The sequence below is a fragment of the Triturus cristatus genome, chromosome 2_2 (assembly GCF_964204655.1).
Source record: "Triturus cristatus chromosome 2_2, aTriCri1.1, whole genome shotgun sequence".
In the NCBI taxonomy this organism is placed as follows: domain Eukaryota; kingdom Metazoa; phylum Chordata; class Amphibia; order Caudata; family Salamandridae; genus Triturus; species Triturus cristatus.
This window is the reverse complement of record NC_140582.1, coordinates 1,115,030,417-1,115,053,927: the sequence shown is the minus strand read 5'-3', so window position 1 is coordinate 1,115,053,927 and position 23,511 is coordinate 1,115,030,417.

The window sequence follows — 23,511 nt, the reverse complement described above, 5'->3', positions numbered from 1 at the left end:
CAGCCAGCAATCATACGTGCTCCGGGCTGGCCGCACTGGGAGCAATGTCTCTTGCCTACTGGACTGCATCATCTGCAATCGCGAGTCGATCTGAATTATGAGCCCTGCGGTCCACAGTGTAGATCGAAGGCAGTAGTCAGCACAGACATCGAGGAATGATTTTTGTCACTTCTTCTTGACAAAATCCGAGGACATACTCTGCAATTCACTCTGCAATTAATACATCAAAAGTGAATTTGAATTGTGAGCTAGGCTGTCCGCAGTGTAGACTGCCATTCAGTGTTTCTTTGGACTTGCAAGATGAATTTGGTCATTGTACTAAAGCTATAACTGATATATAACCAGTTCTTGAAGCAAGGATACTAAAAGGATATTGTTTGGATATACTTGGAGGACATTGATTTTGGTGCACCTTCCCTTTTGTACATGGATTACGTTATAGTTAGTTGCCTACTGGACTGTGAAACTAATGAATCAATATTACATTTGAATTGTGAGCCCTGCTGACTGCAGTGTAGGTGGGAGGCAGCAGTTAGGAAGGGCCCACAGCTATGTGGTGTTGACTTGAACTGCACAGTTAGTGGTACCTGAAGCACCCAGTGTGTGCACAGCCAGCAATGATACGTGGTCCGGGCTGGCCGCACTGGGAGCAACGTCTGTTGCCTACTGGAATCTGCAATTAATGAATCAAGACTCGATTTTAATTGTGAGCCCTGATGACCGCAGTGTAGGCCGAGGCAGTGGTCAGCAAGGGACCACAGCACGTGACGTTGACTTGACCTGCACAGATTGGGAGCATTTGGTCTTCTTAACTGATTATAGTCTCTTACACAATTTGCATTGATACTAATCTTGAATTGTGAGCCCTGATGACCGCTGTGTAGGTCGGAGGCAGCGGTCAGCAAGGACACACAGCCACGTGGCGTTGACTTGAGCTGCACAGAGTTAGTGGTACCTGAAGTACTCAGCGTGTGCGCAGCCAGCGATGAAGCGTTGTCCGGGCGGGCCACACTGGGAGCAATCTCTGTTGCCTACTGGACTGCGTCATCTGCAAACGCTACTCGATCTGAATTGTGAGCCCTTCTGTCCGCAGTGTACATCGAAGGCAGTAGTCTGTACAGATATAACTCTGCGGTACTGTGCCGCTGGGTGTGCAGGGGACCTGTGTCGAGGAGGCCGGCAGCCATGGCGGTGGCCTCGTGGCAGGGTGAGGACCGCTGCTCTGGCAGGCGCATTGGCCTTCCCAGAAGTGAACCATGCCCAGAGCCCTGGCCTATTTATTCACACTCCTACGCTGGAGTGGCGTACGTTGGACCAGCCCCTCCGCTTCCGCTTACAGGGGGGGACAGCTCCATGACCGAGATCTTCCCCACTGCCTGAGGTAACAAGGTTGCGTGCACTGTCCACAACACTACAAGCACCAGCAGTATATGTAAACATGGAGAAGTCTCTGCTCTGCAAAGTGAGGTCTGTCCAGCACATCACCACACTAGCCGTTGTGTGCATTCTTATTCATGGGTGACTTGCCTCCTTCACACATACTTGGTTCTCACCTCTCCCAGCATTCAGCTATTGTGTGGCTGAGGGGCCATGCCATTTTCGGAAGGTCCACTGTCCTGTCCTGCACTGCCTGGGTGGTAGCAGGTGGGGGATGGTGGTGGGGGGCCTGGGGGCAGTGGCAGTGGGTACTGTGGCCTTCTTAGATGATGGAGCTGTATGATCAGTAGCTCTATGACATGTGTTGGTCTTCAGATGTGGCTCTGGGCTGGGCTCCCTTTTATACTGTTGGTAATCATCCTGCTTAACACCAGTGAAAGGCAGATGTTAAATTCCTACTGCTAACGTGACTTATCGACTGTTTTTGGATCACATCGCAGATTTGGCTGGTTGTTTAAAATATCGGAAAGTGGTGTTTTTGTGTTTTTTTGTAAGGGAACGCCAACTCTGCATTTATTAGCGTTACTTGTCGCTCTCATCTGTGGCAATGTTTTTTTGCGGAAGCCATCACTGGAAAACTGGCGATATTGGCAGTTTGCACCAGGTTGAGAATGGGATGGAAATTCTTTTGTCACTTTTGCTGTGCTAAAGTGCCGATAACTCGGCGATAAGTCATTGAGAATACGCCCCATTTTTTTTTTACATTGTCTCGTCTGGATTCGCGCACAGGCGGCTTTTTAAAAAAAAGAAAAATATATTAATTGTTTGGCATTGGGGGTTTTTGTGGGATCCCCTGAGCAGGCCTCGGGGGTCAGGGTGTTTGTACCCTGCCCACTTTTCACACCTGTCCACGTGAGACTGCCACACATCATCAACACACACTGTGGGGTCTACCAGCTGTACGGGGTCACTTCCCTTGTGGTAACTGTACTGCATGTGCACAGACTGCACATACCACCGAGATTGACATTGGAACATCAAGGCCGTGGATCTTGAATGATCACACGAACTGCAACAGCAGTAATCTAATTTATTTGATAACTTGTCCCTGCTCACTCCGGTATGTTGGGATGACGACACGGAGAGTTAAGACACGGATCCTGGAACATAATAGTACAGTCCGTTGCAAAAAAATCTCTACTAAACTAACTCAGCATTTTGTGACGGCATCTCATACTACTCAAGATCTTAAATGGACTGTGTTACAACATCCATTTATTCCCTCACACATGACAGACGTCTCTGCTTTTCTTTTTAAGAAGGAACAACGTTGAGTTTATAAACTAGATACCCATCAATCTGGTCTGAATGATGATATTCCTTGGGCCTCTCTATGAGGAACTGTAATCCAGTACTCAATTATGTCCATTGTCATCCTTTAGTATTTAGGACACCCAAGGTAGGGTTTTAGTTTTGTCAGTTGGTCCCGTAATACTGTCCAGTATTTTTCACTTCTACATCTGTTATTTACATGGATTTACCTTTCTCCCTATTTGAGTCCTGCTGAGAATCACTCAGATTTTTATTTTTATTTTTATTTCTATACCATAGAGCTGTTCCTCTTCATGAATTTGCGCCTTGTGGATGTCTGGCTCTGTACAATTTCTGTGTTCAATGTATGATGTGTCCGCCGCTGTGAGGTTCACATTTTTGTTTCTCATATCTACATTTATATCTATCTTTGCGCGCTGTAACGCTCCATCACCAATACCTCGTTTTGCAATTTGGTGAAGATTTCAATTACACCACCGGTTTGTAATTTTACATCCTTCTTTTGTGGTGGTCTCACGTGTTTTTTTCAGTTTTACCGTTAAGACACTACGTTAGGACCATTCTGAATAGATGAGCATGCTTCCTTTTCAGATGTCAGACGTAGTTCCTTTAAATGCATGAGCATAGTACCTCTGTTGGTAGTATTCGAGGACGCACCTAACACGGCGCATGTGCGCACTGTAGTATCTTCAGTCTCGCGCATGCCTACTAAGAGTTAAGATCACTGAGCATGCGCAAGTCTCACGACACCGGACACCGTTTAACGTCCTATCAAGAGGGTATTTAAGAGCGTGTCCCTCGGCGATACACTCACCTCTGGCAGCAGGCTCTTTGAGGCCAGTAGTACCGACGGACAGGTGGGTGTGATGATATTGTTTGGTCCACTTGCAGTACTTACTTTAGATCCCTTGGAAGAACGCCTTGATCTGGGGGACTGTCGGGAGCTAGACGTTGTTTCACCTCTGTGATTAGTGGTATGGCACCTTCTATTTTTCGCAGTGAGGGGGCAGTGTTGGGGATTACGATAGTCCATTTCTCAAATTAAGCATGAAACCATGGGAACATGGGTTCCTCCAACACTAATATCTTTGTTCCTACGGAGGACGTTCACGTATGGTCCTTTCATACGATTGGGAGTAATGGCTACATGATTAGTGGTCTTTGGCTGCTGATCCCGGCCCACGATAATAGTTTTTTGACTATCAGTATTCTGGTAATCCAGTGTATGAATCCCTCCTTGCTTTCAAAAGCTCTATACACGAAGCATAGCTCTTATTGATTGGCATAGGTGGACATCTTTACCACTTAATGACCAGGCTTTGTGTTATCTTTGAGTGTTTCACTCATTAATATTTTGTACTCTACAAACTGTTAATATATATTTTTTGTAGAGCGGTTGCCAGGTAGAGGTGAGGTCCTGTACCCAGCATTGGCGGGTAGGGTGTATATTCTTCTTTTTTCTTAAGATTGGTTGTGCAGACAGGTTTCAGTGTGTATTCATATGATTGATTTCTTTGGGCATATATCTCATACATGTCTTTTACCTTCAATTTCAGGTATCAGCAGTTGTTATGAGAAGCCAATGACGTAGCGTTGGCCACATATCCTTTTCAGTTTTTTCACGTTGTTTAGCAGTAGCTTGTATGTAGGGTCCTGATGAAAGCCTGATTCAGTTTGGGTCTTCTTGGGCTGAAACATGTTGACCATCTAAGTTTACTCCATAGCGGTTTAAATCCATACCGCAGGTGCACTCACTGCTTTTTTAATCTTGACAGTGGGCATCTTTTTGATTAAAGCATGGTTTTGATGCCTCCTAGCCATTTTTAACTCACCACTTGTTATCACATACTCATTTGTTCATTTTGTGCACTGCATCCTCACTCATACATGTTAGCTCATCATATGTGGATTTAGTCGATCCTTTAAAATTAGAAACTAAAACATCCCTGAGCTCCTCCCTCTCAGTGAGGGGGTTGTAGCCCTCAAAGGAACTAGGATTTTCCTTTGGGAGGAGAGTCCCTATGATGAAGCATGTCACCACTGGTGAGTGAGGGATTACGTCCTAAAAGGGATTTGCCCTTAGACACACTGTGTTTCCCAACTTCTACCAAATAGGTTGATCATCATCACACAAGTTTAGTCTATGACCTGGAGGTGATGTTTTTCTCCTTTTTTTCTTTTTTTATTGTGTTCTTTATTTCTGGGCTTTTGCTCCTTTGCCCACTGGCATTACCAGTGACTGCATAGACCCTAGGATTTTCATGGTTTAATGGTTTATTGTATTTGGATAAGCCAGAATGCTTACAGGTATGATCAATCCTGCACAAAAGGACTGTAACAGAAGTTTGTGTGGTTGAATCCCTCGTCGGAAAGAAAAGGAACATTACAACCACACGAACTTCTGTTATGGTCTTATTATGCAGGATTTATCAGACCTGTAAGTATCACGGTTTGTTTCAGCATGTTACACCTGCATCTTCATTTCACGCACACTGCCCAGGAACAGCTGGAGACCAAGCAAGGTAACCATGCCATAGCAGGCTACCTGCATGTGTTGGGGGCAATTGACTGCACACATGTACTACTTTTGTCCGCTGTCGACACTGTACACAGAAACCACACGCATTCTAACTATGTGCAGGCAAAACTGGACCACCGGGGCCTGTACACTAATGTCGTAGCAAATTTCTCAGGCAGTGTGCATGATTCCCACATCTTTCACAAGCATCCTAGCCCTAGTCCCCAGAACAGTCCTCCGCCCAGCAATGACTGCCCTACCCTGCACACCTAGACCTCAATGCTCAACTGCCACCACTGATGTGTCTCCAATAGGGCCCACCACGTGCCGGAGCAACCTCCTCAGCTCTCGCTGGATTCTGCAGCACAGGCCCTCAGAGCATCCTGCTGCACCGCATCGAGGAGTTATGTCTGTACAGCCAGCTGCCTTTGGCGTACACAAGGTCCATCCGAGCTCACAATTCAAATCAGGTCTTGATTGCCAGGGTGGTGTATCGAGGCCTAAGCATCCTCACAGGCTGCACACCCGCTCAGCTCTGGTGTCACTAACTCAGTGGAACTCAAGTCATGGGAGAGAATGGAAATGGCCTCCAGCACGTGCGCCCGGGCCTTTTTCTTGGCAGGGTGACAAGTCCTGTGACACCTTTGCTGTATGGGTGTGGTGTGGGTGTAAACCAGCCATGAGGGAGTGACTGTGGCATGCTGACAACTAGACCTGTGATCAGCAGATCACTAAAGGGAAGACCTGCGACATGTAGCATTGTTTTTGCTTCCCTGTAAGCTTAACCCCTTCCCCACTCATGACGGAACCACTCCGTCATGAGCCACGGTCGCCGTGTGCTCATGACGGAGTGGTTCCGTCATGCGGCGGCCGTTGGCGGCCGCGCCGCCCATGCGGCGCTAATTCCCTGCCTGTGCGGGCGATTAGCGCAGTGGGAGGAGTCATGACGGAACCACTCCGTCATGAGCACAGCTCAACCGCGGCTCATGACGGAGTGGTTCCGTCATGAGCACCGCGCCACCGCGCTGCCCCCAAACCCCCCCCCAGCGCTGCGGCGGAATTCCCGCCGCAGCGAAAGGGTTAAGCGGAGTGGGCTGGCTGAAACGCGCATCCTTCACAACTTCACCAATATGGCGGTTTGAATCCTCGCACCCACCGAGATAGGTACACAATGAGTGTGCAAGTCCACTTTTTTCTAAAAAAAAATATATATATTTTAGTTTTTAATAAAAGAAGTTGACATTTTATATATTTTTAATAACAAACACAAATAATTGCAAAAACGTTTTAGGATACTAAAGTTACAAAATTACACAATTTGTTTTCTTCAAATTACCATAGGTTTAATGAACATTATAATTAGAAATTAGCATTTAAAAAAACCTTTGAAATTCACAAAAAAAACATAGGTTTCAGGGGCATTATAGTTAGAAATTAGCATTTAGAAAAACTTAGAAATTCAATGAAAAAACCATAGGTTTCAGGGGCGTTATAATTAGTTGGACATTTCACTCCACACAAAACCAGAGAAATTCGGCCGTTATAGTTAGTAGAGCTAACTATAACTCGTGTAGTGCACTGCTCATGATGTCACATATTACATCACTCATGACATGGTCAGTGACATCACTGATGACATCATCAGTCTGATCATGTTATGCACCTCCTCACACCCTAATATGAGCTTTGATACACCCACTCTAAAATACAGACTACCATTTTTAAAACCATAGACAAACCAATAGTAGTTACTACATACCCACTGACTGATTCATAGGTATACACACACATCCATTCATTCACCCATATAGTTACTCATACATGCAGTCACTCATCAATTCAGCACTATCATATGCACTCATACATCTATACAGACACTCACACACTACCACTCATCCATAGAGTTATTCACACACCTAGCCAGTCATGTAAAGAATCAATAACACTGCCATTTACTCACCTACACAGTTATACATTCATTACCTCACCTATTCCTACAGATACTAACATATACTCTCTTATACAATCACTGACACAAGCACACACTCATTCATACAGCCACTCTCACAATCACTCACTCTCACATATAGTCTCACATATAGTCATTTATATACTCCACCTCTCACATATACTGCCTTTCACATATGTAGTTACTCACACATACACCACTGAGACATCCATTGCCTCACCAACACACCCATACAACTATTTCCACATGCACTCTTGAACCCATACACCCAGTGTATCACCCACTCATGTATGTATGCACAAACTCACCCACCCCCCACCCACCTACACAAACACTCAGGCACCCACACAGATACTCATGCAACCAATAAATAACCCATATAGACACTCATGTAGCTACTCACCAATTCATGCAGCAGCTTACACAACAACAGACAGACTGATATAGATATTCACATAGTTTAGTCACTAACCCATGTATTCAGTAAGACACATGTAATCACTCACTTATACAGTCAGTCACACACCTATTAAATCCTCCACCCCGAAACTTATACACCCACTCATTCTTCAATACACCTTGGCATATATATGAAACGTATTTAAACTTTATAGAAACACACAGTCACTGGATGACGTCATCAGTGATGTCATTTGTGATGTCATCAATGATGTCATGAGTGATGTCACTGACCATGTCATGAGTGATGTAATATGTGACATCATCAGCAGTGCATTGCGGGGGCACGAGTTATAGTTAGTTCTACTAATTATAACGGCCGAATTTCTCTGGTTTTGTACGAGTGAAATGTCCAACTAACTATAATGTCCCTGAAACCTATGGTTTTTTCAGTGAATTTCTAAGGTTTTTTAAATGCTAATTTCTTACTATAATGTCCCTGAAACCTATCGTTTTTTCAGTGAATTTTTAAGTTTTAAAAAAAGGCTAATTTCTAACTATAACGTCTCTGAAACCAATGTTTTAAAAAAAATATATATATATATATGTTCCACCAAAGTGCCCTTGAGCTCTTCAGGACGCACTCGACAGCCAGCCTGCTTTCTAGCCTTCAATGACAGCTCACATTCCCCTTCAGGAATATTCATTTGCCAACGCGTTTCAAGGCATTCCGTCCCTTCTTCAAAGGCAGCTTCATTACTAGTGAGTTACGAACTGCTCTCTTTTATTCAAATTATATACATGTTTCCTATTGGTTCTTCACCCTTAGTGGGCTGCGCTTAGTTTAGAGCAATTAATAATGCATGATGGTACTAAAAGTACAAAAAAGAAAGCCACATTACTTTTCCCTAAGTGGGCTTCATACTCACAAGATTGATGAAAGCGTGTATATCCTTAGTATATATTACCTACTGGCGGTCGCCAGTAGGTAGTTATAGTTAGGACCACGTTTCCATAGGAAATCCGCAACATTCTATTTTGAATACCTGTGGCGCCGGTCGACGAATCCTCGCGAATTTTTCAAAATAGGTGGGGCGCTACGCTCCGCTCCTACCCTGAAAGTCTCGGGGGGATTCGTCAAGCGGGGGCTGAGATAAAAGGGGGGTCCCAAAACGCGTTTTTCCCATGCATTTTTCTATAGGACCTTTAGACAGGGCTACAGCCCGAACGGCTGAACAGAATTACTAGAAATTTGGCAGAGAGTTAGTCCTCAGGTCAAGGAAGTGCCTTTTGTAGGTTTGGTGTAAATCTGTTCAGTAGATTCTGAGAAAATAGCCTTTAAATCAATATATATATCTGAGCCAGCTTACGGTGCGCTTACGGTACGCTTACCGTACGCGTATGGTGGCGTGCGCGAGCGCGATTCTGATTGGCTCTTAGATCTTAGTAAACATTCGAATCGGCCGAAACCAGGAAGCGGCGGCCGCCATTTTCTCTCTCGCAATGAGAGTGATGTTCAAAATAGAAAGCACAAAAACATGTAAAGGGGCTGTTTAGACAGCTCCCACACACATAGCCATGTTGAGGGAGTCCCCAAAGATCCCCCAAGGCCAAAAACGGAATTTATTATTTTTTCGCAAATTTCGCCGATTACGCTTACCGTACGCGTACGGTAAAAAATTCAAATAAAAAAAAAATTATCCACACTCTCCCCACCCCGTGTGCAATTGGTGCCTGAAGAGCACCAATTGTGCATGGCTTATTAGAAATAAGAAAAACTAAAATATTTTTAAAAAAAATATTTAAAAAAAAAATTATCCAAACTCTCTCCACCCTGTGTGCAAATGGTGCCCGAAGGGCACCATTAGTGCATGGCTTATAACTTATAAGAAAAATTAAAATATTACCTTTCAAAACGAAGTGCATCATATGTCCTCCATGTGCGCACGGTGCGCGAAGCGCATCGTGCGTACATGGCCCATCTAGCGTAACGTGGGCACGCGGTGCGCGTAGCGCACCGCGTGCCCACCGTGCGTGCACGGCACTAACTGCGTAAAGTGGGCGCGCAGTGCGCGAAGCGCACCGCGTGCTCACTGTGCGCGCACGGTGCGCGAAGCGCACGGTGCACGAAGCGCACCGTGCGCGCACGGAACGAACTGCGTTAAGTGGGTGCGCACGCCACGAATGGCGTAAAGTAACTTAGCATTTAAAAAACCGTACAAATTCACTGAAAAAACCATAGGTTTCACACACGTTATAGTTAGGAATTAGCATTTAAAAAACCTTGCAAATTCACTGAAAAAACCATAGGTTTCACACATGTTATAGTTAGCGGAAATTTTACTGATAAAAAACCAATGAAATTCCCCGTTATAGTTAGTGCAGGCAACTATAACTCACGCGACCGCAATCTTCTGCTGATGACATATGTGTCTTTATGAAAAAAAAATATTTGTAATATATGTATAGCTAAAAATGTATGGAAGAAGACATGGGCAAATAAGTGTCTAAATACAGTATTAGCATCAGCAGAGGATTGCGGTCGCGTGAGTTATAGTTGCCTGCACTAACTATAACGGGGAATTTCATTGGTTTTTTATCAGTAAAATTTCCGCTAACTATAACATGTGTGAAACCTATGGTTTTTTCAGTGAATATATATATATATATATATATATATCTATATATACACCAACGCTTTCACCTTACGCAGCAAGGAAACCGCGGCACCATGAAGAAAGTCAGGTCTGGGCAATTATTTTATTTTTAATATTTATTTCATTTCACCATTTGTGCAGAGATATGGATGGTCTACGCGTTTCGGCGCTTTGCCTTCAACTGGACCATAGAGTCCGGCTGTCTAGATCGCCATTTTAAAGTGATAGGTGCTCATTACCATCCCTTGTTTGCTTCTACCCTTGTGCGTGTTTCTAGACTGCTAACCCACTGTTCTTACTAAATGGTTTTGTTTAACTGCCATTTTCACTTTTCATTACATGTACAAGTACATTAATGAATGTTGTACATACTTTTGGAGCATAATCTGGTCATAGTGTACAAGTACACTATTTGTAAAGAAAGTGCTAGTGCAAAACAATCCTGTCAATTATAAATAGAGTAAAAACTTTTCATTTCCTATGTTTTCACTTATCATTAATTGTAAAGTACATTTCTAATCTCTTTTTTCAAAATGTTATAAAGCATCGTCAGGAAAGTGAAAATATATTATTTACAAAATAAAGCGCCAGTGCAGAGAAGATATTTTCAAAACTGAATAAGGTAGGGCAAATTTTCTAAACATGTCATCGTTTACATTAAGGGATATTTAAAATAAGGGATATTTAAAACCATGAATTAATCAGTGAAGTACCAATGCATTATTTACAAATAAAGTACACGTGCAGAAAGATGTGGTTACAATTATTGACCAAGTAGAGTAATTTTTCAGGAGAAACCAACCATGTAAAAGTTCCAATTTTTGTGTGTATTCTTTGAATCACAACATGAATGTTACATCTAAGAGCTCCAGGTCCGGGAGTTTAGAATTTATAACAAATAGAATTCATGTCAACATGTCATTCAATTTCAACAGTAAAATCATAAGAGCTACAACTATAACAAAGTATGATTTTAGAAAAATCTTACAAGTTGAGCATCTCACTGATAAAATTGTAAATGTAATGTAGATAAATATGAAATAAATAAATAAATAAATAAATAAATATCTATATGTAAAGTACTCAAACAATCTGAAAGTGACAATGTGCATGATTCAATGAATAAGTATTTAGTGCTCCATTCCCCTTTTCAGTCTTTTTTTTCCTTTTTTCTTTTCCCTTTCGCATAATTCTCTATTGTTAAATGTGGTTTCTCATTCAGAGATTACTTGACTTGTCCCTTTTCCTTGCTTTTGAATTGGCGGGAGTTCAGTTAAGATTTCAGAGCCATTATTGTAGATGTATATGGAGTTCCGCATTCAGGATGTGCCCAAAAGGTTGTTCTGTTCCTATAGGTAGGATGTATCTAGCCTCCATTTTTCTTAGTTCCATTGTTCTGTTACCACCTCTACTTCCTAGGTGCGCAATTTTTATGCCAAAGTATCTCAGATCACGATCGTTGCTAGAGTGGTATTCAAAAAAATGTTTCACAACGGGATAGGTAAAATCTTTGTTTTTGATGGCTCTCAGGTGTTGAAGTATTCTTAACTTTAACTTATTGATTATACTCAGAACATATTGTTTTTTACACAGGCATTCCAATATGTAAACTACATATCTAGACTCAGATGATATATGGTCCATGATCTATTTAGTTCTCCCATTTTGTAATGTGAACGTTGAGGTGTTCTGATGATATTCACATGCCCTGCATTTGGGACATCTCCAAAATCCTGGAGTGATCATCCAAGTTGTTTTTTTGTGGAGCTTTGATCTCAAAGTGACTGGGAGTTAGTATGTAATAATAGGAATGCTGTTTTCCTGTATGTTATCCAAGGAAATTATGGTAGTTTTTTCTTTAGTGTTTCATCCAGCATCAGTATGTTCCAGTTCTTTTTTACTATCTTTTTTAGTACCTTTTTTTCATTACTGAAATCCATGATCTGTCGTGTTGTTTCCATGTCTTCATTTTGTTCTGCCAGATCTTCTTGCTGGGAAGTTAGCAAACATTCTTGTGATTTCAGATTAACTTTTGCTCTAGCAGTTCTGATTACTTCGAGTGGGTATCCTCTTTCCAAGAAGCAGGCACTCATCTCTTCTATTTGTTGTTCTACATCATCTATTTCTGAGCAGTTTCTTTTTACCTGCAACATTTGTTAATACGGTATGTTCCACTTTGGAGGTTGTGGGTGCCAACTGTTAGCGTGGAGAATACTGTTCCAGGCAGTCGGTTTCCGATGTATTTTGCTACAGATTTTATTGCTCTGGATGAATACCTCCACATCTAAGAAAATGACACTATTCTTGCTGATAGTGGACGTTAAAGTTAAATTAATTTCATTCCTATTCAGTGATTCGATGAAGTTCTCCAGTAAACACTGTTCACTCTCCCAAATTATATACATGTCGTCGATGAACCTGGTCCAATTTTGATCTTGGATTTATAGTTGCCAGATAGTACATCCCTCTCCCACGCCCCCATTAATAAATTTGCGTATGTAGGAGCAAAGGATGTACCCATCGCTATTCCCTCCTTCTGTAGGAAGAGCTCTCCATTGAAGAGAAAGATGTTGTGGGTAAGACAGTAAGATTTCGACGAGCATGTTTGAATGTTCCAAGAAACGTACTGATCTAGTTTTCAGGAACTCGCGTACAGCGTTTATTCCATCAGAATGTAAGATTGGAGTGTATAAGGAACACACATCTATTGTAGCCATGATGAGTCCATCACTCCATTGGACATTTTTAAGGAAATCTGTACTATCCTTTAGATAAGATGGCAATAATGTCACGTAAACCATCAGAAAAGGATCAATGAAGCGTGATGTTTTTTCTAAGGGTAATCATGCACACAATTCGCCTTCCCGTTGGGTTATTGATCGACTTGTGTACCTTTGGGAGGAAGTATATGGTTGCAACGATGGGATGATTTACCTTCGAATGCATATACTTTTCAAAGTCGATCAACCCCAACTCATTTCATTGTTGCAATTTGTGATGGTATTCCAGTGTCCAGGTTTCCATTGGACTTTTGTCCAGACGCTCATAATGTTCCTTGTTTGAGATTTGTCTGGTGGCCTCATCTATGTAGTCCTTAACGTCCTGGACTACAATGTTCCCGCCTTTGTCAGAGGCGTTTATGATGATTTGTGGGTCATCTCTTAATTCCTTCAGGGCTTTCTGTTCTCCTGGTGTCAAAGTCCTTTTTCTTTTTTGGAACTTCATAGATTTTGACCTGGGAGACAGTACTTTGTTAATGTCTTCCACCATAAGTTCGTGAAAGATATCGATTTTATTCCCCAGTGGGAGTTGGGGATAGAATGTTGATTGAATCTTAAGTCCACTCTCGCCCCCACCTCCCTGTAGAGATGCCCATACTCTGACAGAACTGGGCGTCATTTTCCTCTTGTTGAATCATTGATGAGCCTGATGTTCTCCAGGTTATTTCAAGACTGTTTAGTGTTCTCAGTGTTGTAATATCTTTGAGGTGTAGCTGGGAAATCTCGATTAAGGTTGGATTTTTTTGGTCTTGACTAAGTGCTTTTTACGCATAGTATTTTTTAAGTTTTAGTTTGCGACAAAATTTATATAGGTCTATCCGAACATTCTCATTCGCAGAGCTCAGGTCTGAGCTATCCGCTGTGCCTGAAGTTTAATACACAGCACACTTATCCATTACAACTCTGTTTCTTAGAGTGTCGAATTTTCTTGGGAATGTATATATTTGACCACTAGCATAATCAATGCGTTCCCGATTGAATTTGCTTGCTTTATGTTTCTCAATGTCTGCCTCAGGTTTGCCTATTTTCTTTTTATATTCCAACAATGCTTTTTTCTCCTCATTCTCTGGGTATTTATCCAACTCTTGTTCCAATTTTGGTATGTTTTCAATCACTGCTTCAAGTTTTCTCTCAACGTGAATAATCAGAGTTCTCATCAGTTTGAATTAGCATTCATTCGTGTCAGTTTGCCATTGTTTATTTAGATCCACATAAAGGTCATTAAGTGTTGGAATTATCCGGATTTTGAGACCCCTCGGTACTCTTTTATGTTCGACGTACTTTTTTAATGGTACTCTGAGTTGTTTTTTTCTTTGTTCCATCAGTTTGTGTATTCCTAGTGTTTGTGCTTCCCGTGGTTGTCATCGAGCAATTCATTTGCTCTTTGCATTCTACTTCTGCTTTTCTTGGCCATTTTTAGATGTGTTTATGCTCCAAATGTATGTAAATAGTGGGTATTATGTTGCTTTTCCATTTTCTCTGCACTTGCGGCTATTTATGTTATTTTTATTTAATAATTCCAATGCCAGAAGCCTTTTTCTTCACTCCCACATTCGTAATCTTTCAACAGATGTAGTATTCAGGAAAATACCATAACATTCTCACTTTCCGGATCTGAGAGCGTTCTCACAATTCTGTGGCCACCAGGGGGCAATCGTCAATAGGCTCCACTGAGCCTTTCCCCCACCCCGGCTCAGAACTACAGCGATATTCTGTGTCCTGGGCTTCGGCAAAGAGTCGGCTCCCTCACGCCACCAATGTTGCCCGTCGGGCTGCCGTCTACAGGGTCTCCACCCATTCCTCGTACTCACCGCTGTGTTTTCCTTGCCGTGGCTCGTATCGCTCTGACCTCCGTGAGGCTGGATGCCGAACAGGCATTCCTCCAGAAGCGTGGTAGAGGCGTTGGTTGACTTGCACTTCCAATCAGCCGGAGAAAATGGGTCAGCCATTTCGCATCGACTCCCGAGTGCTTATGGTGTGTGATTCAGCCTTCGCACGGATATCTTCACAATCACCAACACTTTCACCTTACGCAGCAAGGCAACCATGGCACCATAAAGAAAGTCAGGTCTGGGCAATTATTTTCTTTTTAATATTTATTTCATTTCACCATTTGTGCAGAGATATGGACGGTCTATGCGTTTCGGTGTTATGCCTTCAACTGGACCATTGAGTCCGGCTGACTAGATCGCCATTTTAAAGTGATAGGTGCTGATTACGATCCCTTGTTTGTTTCTACACTTGTGCGTGTTTCTAGACTGCTAACCCATATATATATATCTATATTATCTACTGGCGGTCGCCAGTAGGTAGTTATAGTTAGAACCTAGTTTCCATAGGAAAAGCATTGTTTGATTTGCTACTAACTTTGGCGTTGTTTGATGAATCTTCCTGAAATTCTCAAAGTCTATCCAGGTCAGCTCCTATCCTGAAAGTTTGGGGGTGATACCTCAAGCGGGGGCTGAGAAAAAGTGGGGTCCCAAAACTCGTTTTCTCCATGTAAATTTCCATAGGAAATTTTGCGACAAGCTACAGCCCAAACTGCTTAATGGAATAACCCCAAATTTGGCAAAAAGGTAGAGCTTGGTTCAGAAACAGACCTTTTTTTAAAAAATGGTGTAAATCCGTTCAGTAGTTTTTGAGAAATTCAAAAAATAAGAGTCAAAAAATCAATTTCCCATATGATACTTTGTGCAAGGCTACAGCCAAAACTATCCGTTCAGTAGTTGCTGAGAAATTAGAAAAATAAAAGTTACGATATCTGGGCGGAGCCTAAGTCGCGTGCGCAGGCTTCACTGTGATTGGCTGCTAGTAGTCCAAAACCAGGAAGTGTTGGCAGCCATCTTGTGGCTCGGTAGAAGCGAGTCACCCGAAAATGGAGAAACAAAGGTATATAGCAAGAAAAGGGGGCGGGGTAGAAAAACCCTGACCCTCTAGGCCTGCTCAGGGGGTCCCAGAAGGACCCCAAGGGCCCAAAAAACATTAAAAAATCTATTAAAAAAATCGGCAAAAATTTGCGCTGGGGTCACGGGTTCTCGTGTTTCATTTTAATGAGGCCCTTGGGAGGGCTAGGTTCCGGGGGTATTTCTTAAAAAACAATAGCAGCGGCTTGAAGGGGTTGCGGGGGTGTGCGCTGGGGTCGACGCAGCCCCGGGGCTTTACTCATGTTGGGAGGGGGTTTGCACGGCCCCCCTTCTGGAGCCTCCTATGTGCTTGTAACTTTGGCGTTATTTGATGAATCTTTATGAAATTATCCAAAAAGTTTCTCTTTTTTTGATTAGCTCTTATATCGAAAGTTTCGGGTGAATGGTGTAGGAGGGGCTGAGAAAAAAAGAGGGTCCTAAAACGTGTTTTCTCCATGCAATTTCCATACAGAACTTTACAGAAGACTAAAGGTAAAACTGCTGAACGGAATTACGCCAAATTTGGCAGGGAGAAAGGTGATGGTCCAGAAAACACTCTTTTGTTTAAATGGTGTAAATCCATTCAGTAGTTTTTGAGAAATATCAAATTTTACAGATATCGATATTTGAGAATTCTGACATGTGATTTGCTGAGAGGTTACAAGCACCAGCTTGCGGCTTATTGGCTGTGAATGGTTGAAACCAGGAAATGTTGGCAGCCATTTTGTGATATACTCTGTCAGCTCGCATCACTCCGTGTAGAAGCCATCGGGTTCGTAGTTTTATCTATGGGAGGCAACACTGGCATCTGTGTCTGTGTGAGATATGCCTTTCACGCTGCCTCTCTTCATATCACCAGGTCGCGGCTATGCCTTTAGAAGCCCGTCCGTCGGCTCGGAGCTCTGTGAGTCAGTCTGTCGGTACGATCCCCTACACTACCCAAAGACTACCCAAACACCACTGTACTGTTGTAAACTCTAAAACACTAACCCCAGCACAATCCCCTACACTACCCAAACACCACTGCACTACCCTAAACCCTAAATCTACCCCCAGCACGACCCCTACCCAAACACCACTGCACTACCCTAAACCCTAAAATACTATCCCCAGCACAACCCCCTACACTACCCAAACACCACAGCATTGTCGTAAACCCTAAAACAATACCCCTAGCAAGACCCCCTACACTACACAAACACCACTGCACTACCCTAAATCCTAAAACACTACCCCCAGCACGACCCCCTACACTACCCAAACACCACTGTTCTACCCTAAACCCTAAAACACTACCCCAGCACGACACCCTACAGTACACAAACACCACTGCAGTACCATAAACACTTAAACACTACTCCCAGCATGACCCCTTACACTACCCAAACACCACTGCATTTTCGTAAACTCCAAAACACTACCTCCAGCAAAATTCTTACACTATGTTATGTTATGTTATGTTATGTTAAGGGAAATTTGTTAAGCTCACTGTCACCATGAGTTTCCTGGTGCTGGTAGACCACCGAGATTGTGCAAAAGGGACTTAACGGGGATGTGAAAAAAGCAAAGTTTTCAAGGATTTCCTGAAGGACAGAAGAGAGGGCTCAGTCTTGAGAGAGAGCGGGAGAGAGTTCCACAGCTTAGGAGCCAGATGGATGAAGCTGCGGCCGCCAAGTCTGGAAAGTTTGAAACGGGGAATGAACAGAAGCTGGAGGTTAGTGGACCTCAGAATACGGGTGGGAAAGTAGGGAGTAACCAAGGACTTCACGAAAGCCGGGGAGGAGCCAATCCGGGCTTTAAAGACCCGGCAGCAGACCTTGAAAGCTATTCTATCACTGATGGGCAGCCAGTGTAATTGATGGAGTAGGGGTCTGGCCGACTGACATCTTGGAATTTTGAAGGCAAGTCTTGCGGCTTGGTTTTGAATGACCTGTAGCCTGGATAGCAAGGATTTTGGAAGACCGTGGTACAGAGAATTGGAGAAATCCAAACGAGACATCACCAGTGCTATTATAACCTGTAGCAAGGCTTCCGGGGTCAGGAGGTGGGCGACTTTTCGTATCCTGTAAAGCTGGAACATGCAGGCAGATGTTACAGCGCTCACTTGGGCCTTAAGATTGAGCTCAGAGTCAATGATGACCCCGAGACTCTTTACACAACCAGCTGGGAGAGGTGGAGGGCCGAGCTCAGAGGGCCAATACTGGGGGCCCCAGTGGGAAGCGCTCCTCCCAGGAAGGAGGAGCTCAGTTTTCCCAGGATTGAGCTTCAGTTGGTTTTGATTCATCCAATGCTGGATGTGTATCATGACCGCCTGGAAGTTGGTGATGGCATCAGGAGAAGTGAGGGGAAAAATAATTTGTAGGTCGTCCGCGTAGTTGAACACAGTGACGTCCCACCTACCCAAGGAGTGAATAAGGGGTTGGAGATACAAATTGAAGAGAAGGGGGGATAAAGATGATCCCTGGGGGACGCCACAGAACGTCGGGGCTTGTAGCTCTGAAAGGGCCCAAGCTGACTGCTTGGGATCTTCCCTCGAGAAAAGACCTGACCCAGGTTAAAGCAAGCCCACGGATTCCAGCTGACTCGACACGGTGGAGTAAGATGGCATGATCCACCGTGTCGAATGCTGCCGACAAATCCAGTAGGACCAGTGCCTGGGAGAGTCCTCTGTCAGCGTTGCTTCTGAGGTTGTCCAGCACGGCTAGAATCATGGCCTCGGTTGAATGGGCTGGTCTAAACCCGGCTTGATTTGATTTTAAAAAGTTGGATTCCTCAATGAATTACGAGAGGCAAGCAGTGACATGTGTCTCTAAGATTTTAGACAGGTAAGGTAAGAGGGAGATGGGCCGATAGTTGGCGAGGACCGCAGGGTCCGCGCCAGGCTTCTTCAGCAAAGGCACCAAGATGGCCTCCTTGAAAGACCTGGGGACTGTTCCAGAACTGAGAGAGGCGTTAAGTAGAGATAAAACACTGTGCGGAAAAGTGAGGCATATCTCACGAAACACTGAAGGTGGACAACAATCTTTGGGGGAGCCAGACTTCACTCGCGTAGCCAGTTTGGCTAGGGAGTCGGAGTCGAGGGTCGGGAAACAAGTCAAAGTAAAAGTGTTGATCGAAGGAGCTACGACAGTAGCCAGAGGGAGGGAATGAGGAATAGAAGCTTTAATTACCGAAATCTTATCAATGAAGAAAGAGTTCAAGGCATTGCATGACTCAGCGGAGGGGGCTTGGTTGGGGAGTGTCCTGGCATCTGATGTTAATTCAGCAAGAGCCACTACCCAAACACCACTGCACTACCTTAAACCGTAAAACGCTACCCCCAGCATGAACCCCCAAACAGTACACAAACACCACTGCACTACTCTAAATCCTAAAACAGTAGTCACTGTCTGACTTCCCACACTACACAAACACCACTGTGCTACCCTAAATCCTAAAACACTACTCTCAGCAAGACCGCCTCCGCAACACAAACACCACTGCACTGTCATAAACCCTAAAACACTACTCCAAGCATGACCCCCTACACTACCCAAACACCACTGCACTGCCGTAAACACTAAAACACTACTCCCAGCATGACCCCCTACACTACACAAACACCACTGCACTACCCTAAACCCCAAAACAGTACTCCCAGCATGACCCCCTACACTACCCAAACATTACTGCATTGTCGTAAACTCTAAAACACTACCTCCAGCATGATTCTTACACTACCCAAATACCACTGCACTACCTTAAACCCAAAAATGCTACCTCCAGCATGAACCCTCTACAGTACACAAACACCACTGTACTACCCTAAAGCATAAAACAGTACCAGTCCTTCGGTTCGCAGGTCTGTGTCTGCGAGCCGTCGTGTCCCTAGATGTACATGTGCGGGCCAGTCCGTTAGGTGATAGGTGTGTCTCTGCTAGCAGGATCGTTGGCCTGTTGGTGTCCCCTTGTGAGTTAGACCCGAGCTCTCCCTCTGCGAGCCAGCACGCTGGTTTGCGTTTGTGAGCCAACTGCCCGTAGCTCTCCCTGTGCGAGCCGAGACGACGAGCTGCAGCTCTCCCTCTGTGAGCCGGCCCGCAAGTCTCCCTGTGCTAGCCGGATCACAGCTGTCACTCTGCGAACCGATATTGGGAATATAAGGCGGCTCTAAAAAGAGCCCTTGTGTTTATTAGTTGGAGCTACATATAAGTGCGGATGCACAGCTTCAGGTTATTCAGAAAAACTCGATTTCCCTGATCTGTGAAGTGTACTCCATCACTTCTGTAAATATCAGCCACATCAAAACGTATGTTGTTGGTGATGATCGACCCCATTCTATGGTCTCTGAGGTATGCAGACTAGGCCTGGGCCAAAATTCAGTTCCGTTCGCGGAAATTGCGATAATTTTGCATTTTCGCGTTCTGCGGAAAGCGCGAAAATGTCAAAATTTCCGCATTCCGCAGCTTAGCGATAATTTGTTTCTTGCTCGCGCTGTAAAAAAAACATTCTTGCGTGCGCGCGATCGCCTTACCTGAATCCCCGCGTTCGCTGACAAGTTTTCCGGACCCGGTCGCGTTTTCCACGAGATATTGGATTGTTTGTAGCCATTTTGCGCTGTCTCGCAACAGTTTGCGCTCGCATTGTCGTGCGATGACGTCATTTGTTGCGCGAACACGTCATTATTCTCGCGATCATGCACCGCGCGAGTATGAGAATATTGAGATCTCGAACACGTCATTCTACATCGCGAGCGAGAGGGTGAGGACGCGGGCACATCTAATCGAACGCGAACAGGAGAAAGAGACCCCGAACACGTCATATCCAACGCGACAGGGATGAAGAGAACGCGATCATGTCATTTTCGACACGCCGGCGGAAGTAATGTGAAGCTCGAGAACTCAAACATGTAAAATTTTCAATTTGGAGAGGAATATCAGCTCTAGCAGCATGAAACCTTCTGCAAATGCTGATTTTGGATGAAAACAACTCCTTACATTGACATTTGGCTGGTTTTTTTTGTGCAAGGAGTCCTTTTTTAAAAAGGTGGAGAGAGGGAGGAAGTGACACAGAATCTCCAACTTCCTTTTCCTGTCCAGCAGGCTCCTCCCAGTGCTTTGTCCATCTCCTGCTCATTCTGCCTTTGGATTTGGAGCTGGAAAGATCACTCTTTTTGTCTGCTGCATCATTGCAATTGGATTTGAGGATTTTTGGAATAGGATATTTTACAAGTAATTGGTTGTTGTGTCTGTTTGATTGTGGGCATTGCAGTTGTAACTACAATTTATTTTTGATAACTATCATCATTCCTTTTTTTTGTAAATGTTGTGGGTAGTAGTAGTAGACACCAAGTTAGCCATGGGCATGGCCTCATGGGTGTGTGTGTGCATGATAAAGCAACTGCTCCTTTTGGTGTTTTTTTAATGTATTTCATTTTCAAGCATCATTTAGGGCATGGATGGCATTGGATTGAGTTGGGGAAGTGTGCTTTTTGGGGGTGGCCTTTCTGATGTTGTTGGGCCTGGCCATGTGGCTAGTGGCCATTTTGATTGAAGCCTAGGCCTGCATGCTTGCCTGGCCTTGTCTGCCAACAGGCCTGCTTTCATCCACTAGGATCAAAGCAGGTAGCCACAGCTTTATTAATCTAGTGTTTTCTGTGTGGTCTGTTGAATTTAGACTTCATTTAGGGCATGGATGGCATTGGATTGAGTTGGGGAAGTGTGCTTTTTGGGGGTGGCCTTTCTGATGTTGTTGGGCCTGGCCATGTGGCTGGTGGCCATTTTGAAGCCTAGGCCTGCAAGCTTGCCTGGCCTTGTCTGCCAATAGGCCTGCTTTCATCCACTAGGATCAGAGCATGTAGCCACAGCTTTATTAATCTAGTGTTTTCTGTGTGGTCTGTTGAATTTAGACTTCATTTAGGGCTAAGACCACCAGCCGCCGGTATTCTCGCTGGATTGCCTCCAGCTTCCGGCGCCGTGCCTTGGCGGCCAACTCCTTCCGATTTTGTTTCGGAGTAGCTGTGTATCAAAAAGAAGAAAACAAGACAATTGTAAAATGTACTCTTAGAAAAACAGTAGGACAAGGTAATTATTTATACACATAGTGGTATGGTAGAGTAGCACTATGAAATAAAGCACAGTAGTACATAACATTTTAAATGTCGCCCGTCCTTCTTCCTTCCACCCCGCTTTCACTTTTTAGTTGAACAGTGCACCAGGTGCTCTTCTCCATAAAACTTTCAAAGCAGAGTTGAAATCAGATAGATGAGGCCATTGGTTACTCAATACTCCCGCTCCTATGCCAATTAAAGGGAATTCTAGTCTTCTAGTTCACTCTTCAAACGTCCCCAACAACTCATACTTACTTACGACATCGGATAGCGGGCGGACTTTGTCCACCCGCCATCCTCATGCTAAAAAGGGTGGGGGTCCTGTGGGGACAATTAATTAGGATGATGTTTTTTTTTACATTCTGGTTGGCTTTGCTGAAAGCAATGCTAAAATGTTGTGCTGCTTTTCCAAGCACAACATGACGGGCCCCACACGGAGCCTGTCACGTTTTGCTTTGAAAGGCGTGGGGTACCGTAGCATAGGTAGGTACCCTCCATGGGGGCACCCAAGCATACTCTGCAATGTCTGCATGCCTTTCCGTGGCGGACGGCAATGCCGCCACGCAAAGGCATTCCAAAATGCAGATTATATGGCTGGCGGTGTGTTCAAAGAGACACCAACGGCATATTGAGCCCTTTTACGCCTGGTCGACATGTGGGGGTTCTGAATATTTTCTACAGGGATGGCGGGAGGTTTGCCCCTGCGGTGTTGGCAGTGAATTCCAGCCGGCCCGGCGGGGGCAATACGCCCACGATCCTAATGGGGCCCTAAGTCACAACTGTACAGTATACATATACATACAGTACACCCTTGCAGTGAGTGTACTGTCAAGTTCAACAATAGTTAAGGATTATGAATCTAACTTACCACCGCCTGCCACTGGTGCTGCCACTCCCCCTACCTCTCCGTTGCTATCTGCAGCAACTGCCGCATCCTCGCCCTCCGCGTCGCCTTCGCTGGCCCGGCAATGGTGGTCGGTAGTGCGCCTAGAAAACATTACACATTTATTAGGCGTCATATACACCTCCCCCCTATTGTTCAGTAGCAAGGTTGAAAAATGAGTTAATACTAACATACATCACTAGTACAAATCAGGTAGTAGTAGAGTAGACACTAATAGTTATATATGATCATTGTAGCCTTTGCTTAATTAGCCCTAGCCATGCTACCATTTTACCTTTGTGTCTTTTATTTTTGCACATGTGACGTTACCTTGCAGCTTCTTAAGACACCTTTGAGCCCACATGACCTGCCTCACACTGCTACTGTCTAGTCTACGCGCTGCGTACAAGCGGTCAACAAACATTAACAAGCCACTTTTTTAGGAAGTACTGGTGTACTACTGTTACTGTTAGTCCATAATGCTTATCCATAAATGCTACACTTTTTGGCACGGCTGAGAAATGCTTGCAAGTTGCAATATACTAACTCACACCATTTCATTTTTCGCATTACAGATGCAAGATTCCCTTCTACGAACCAGAGCTTCT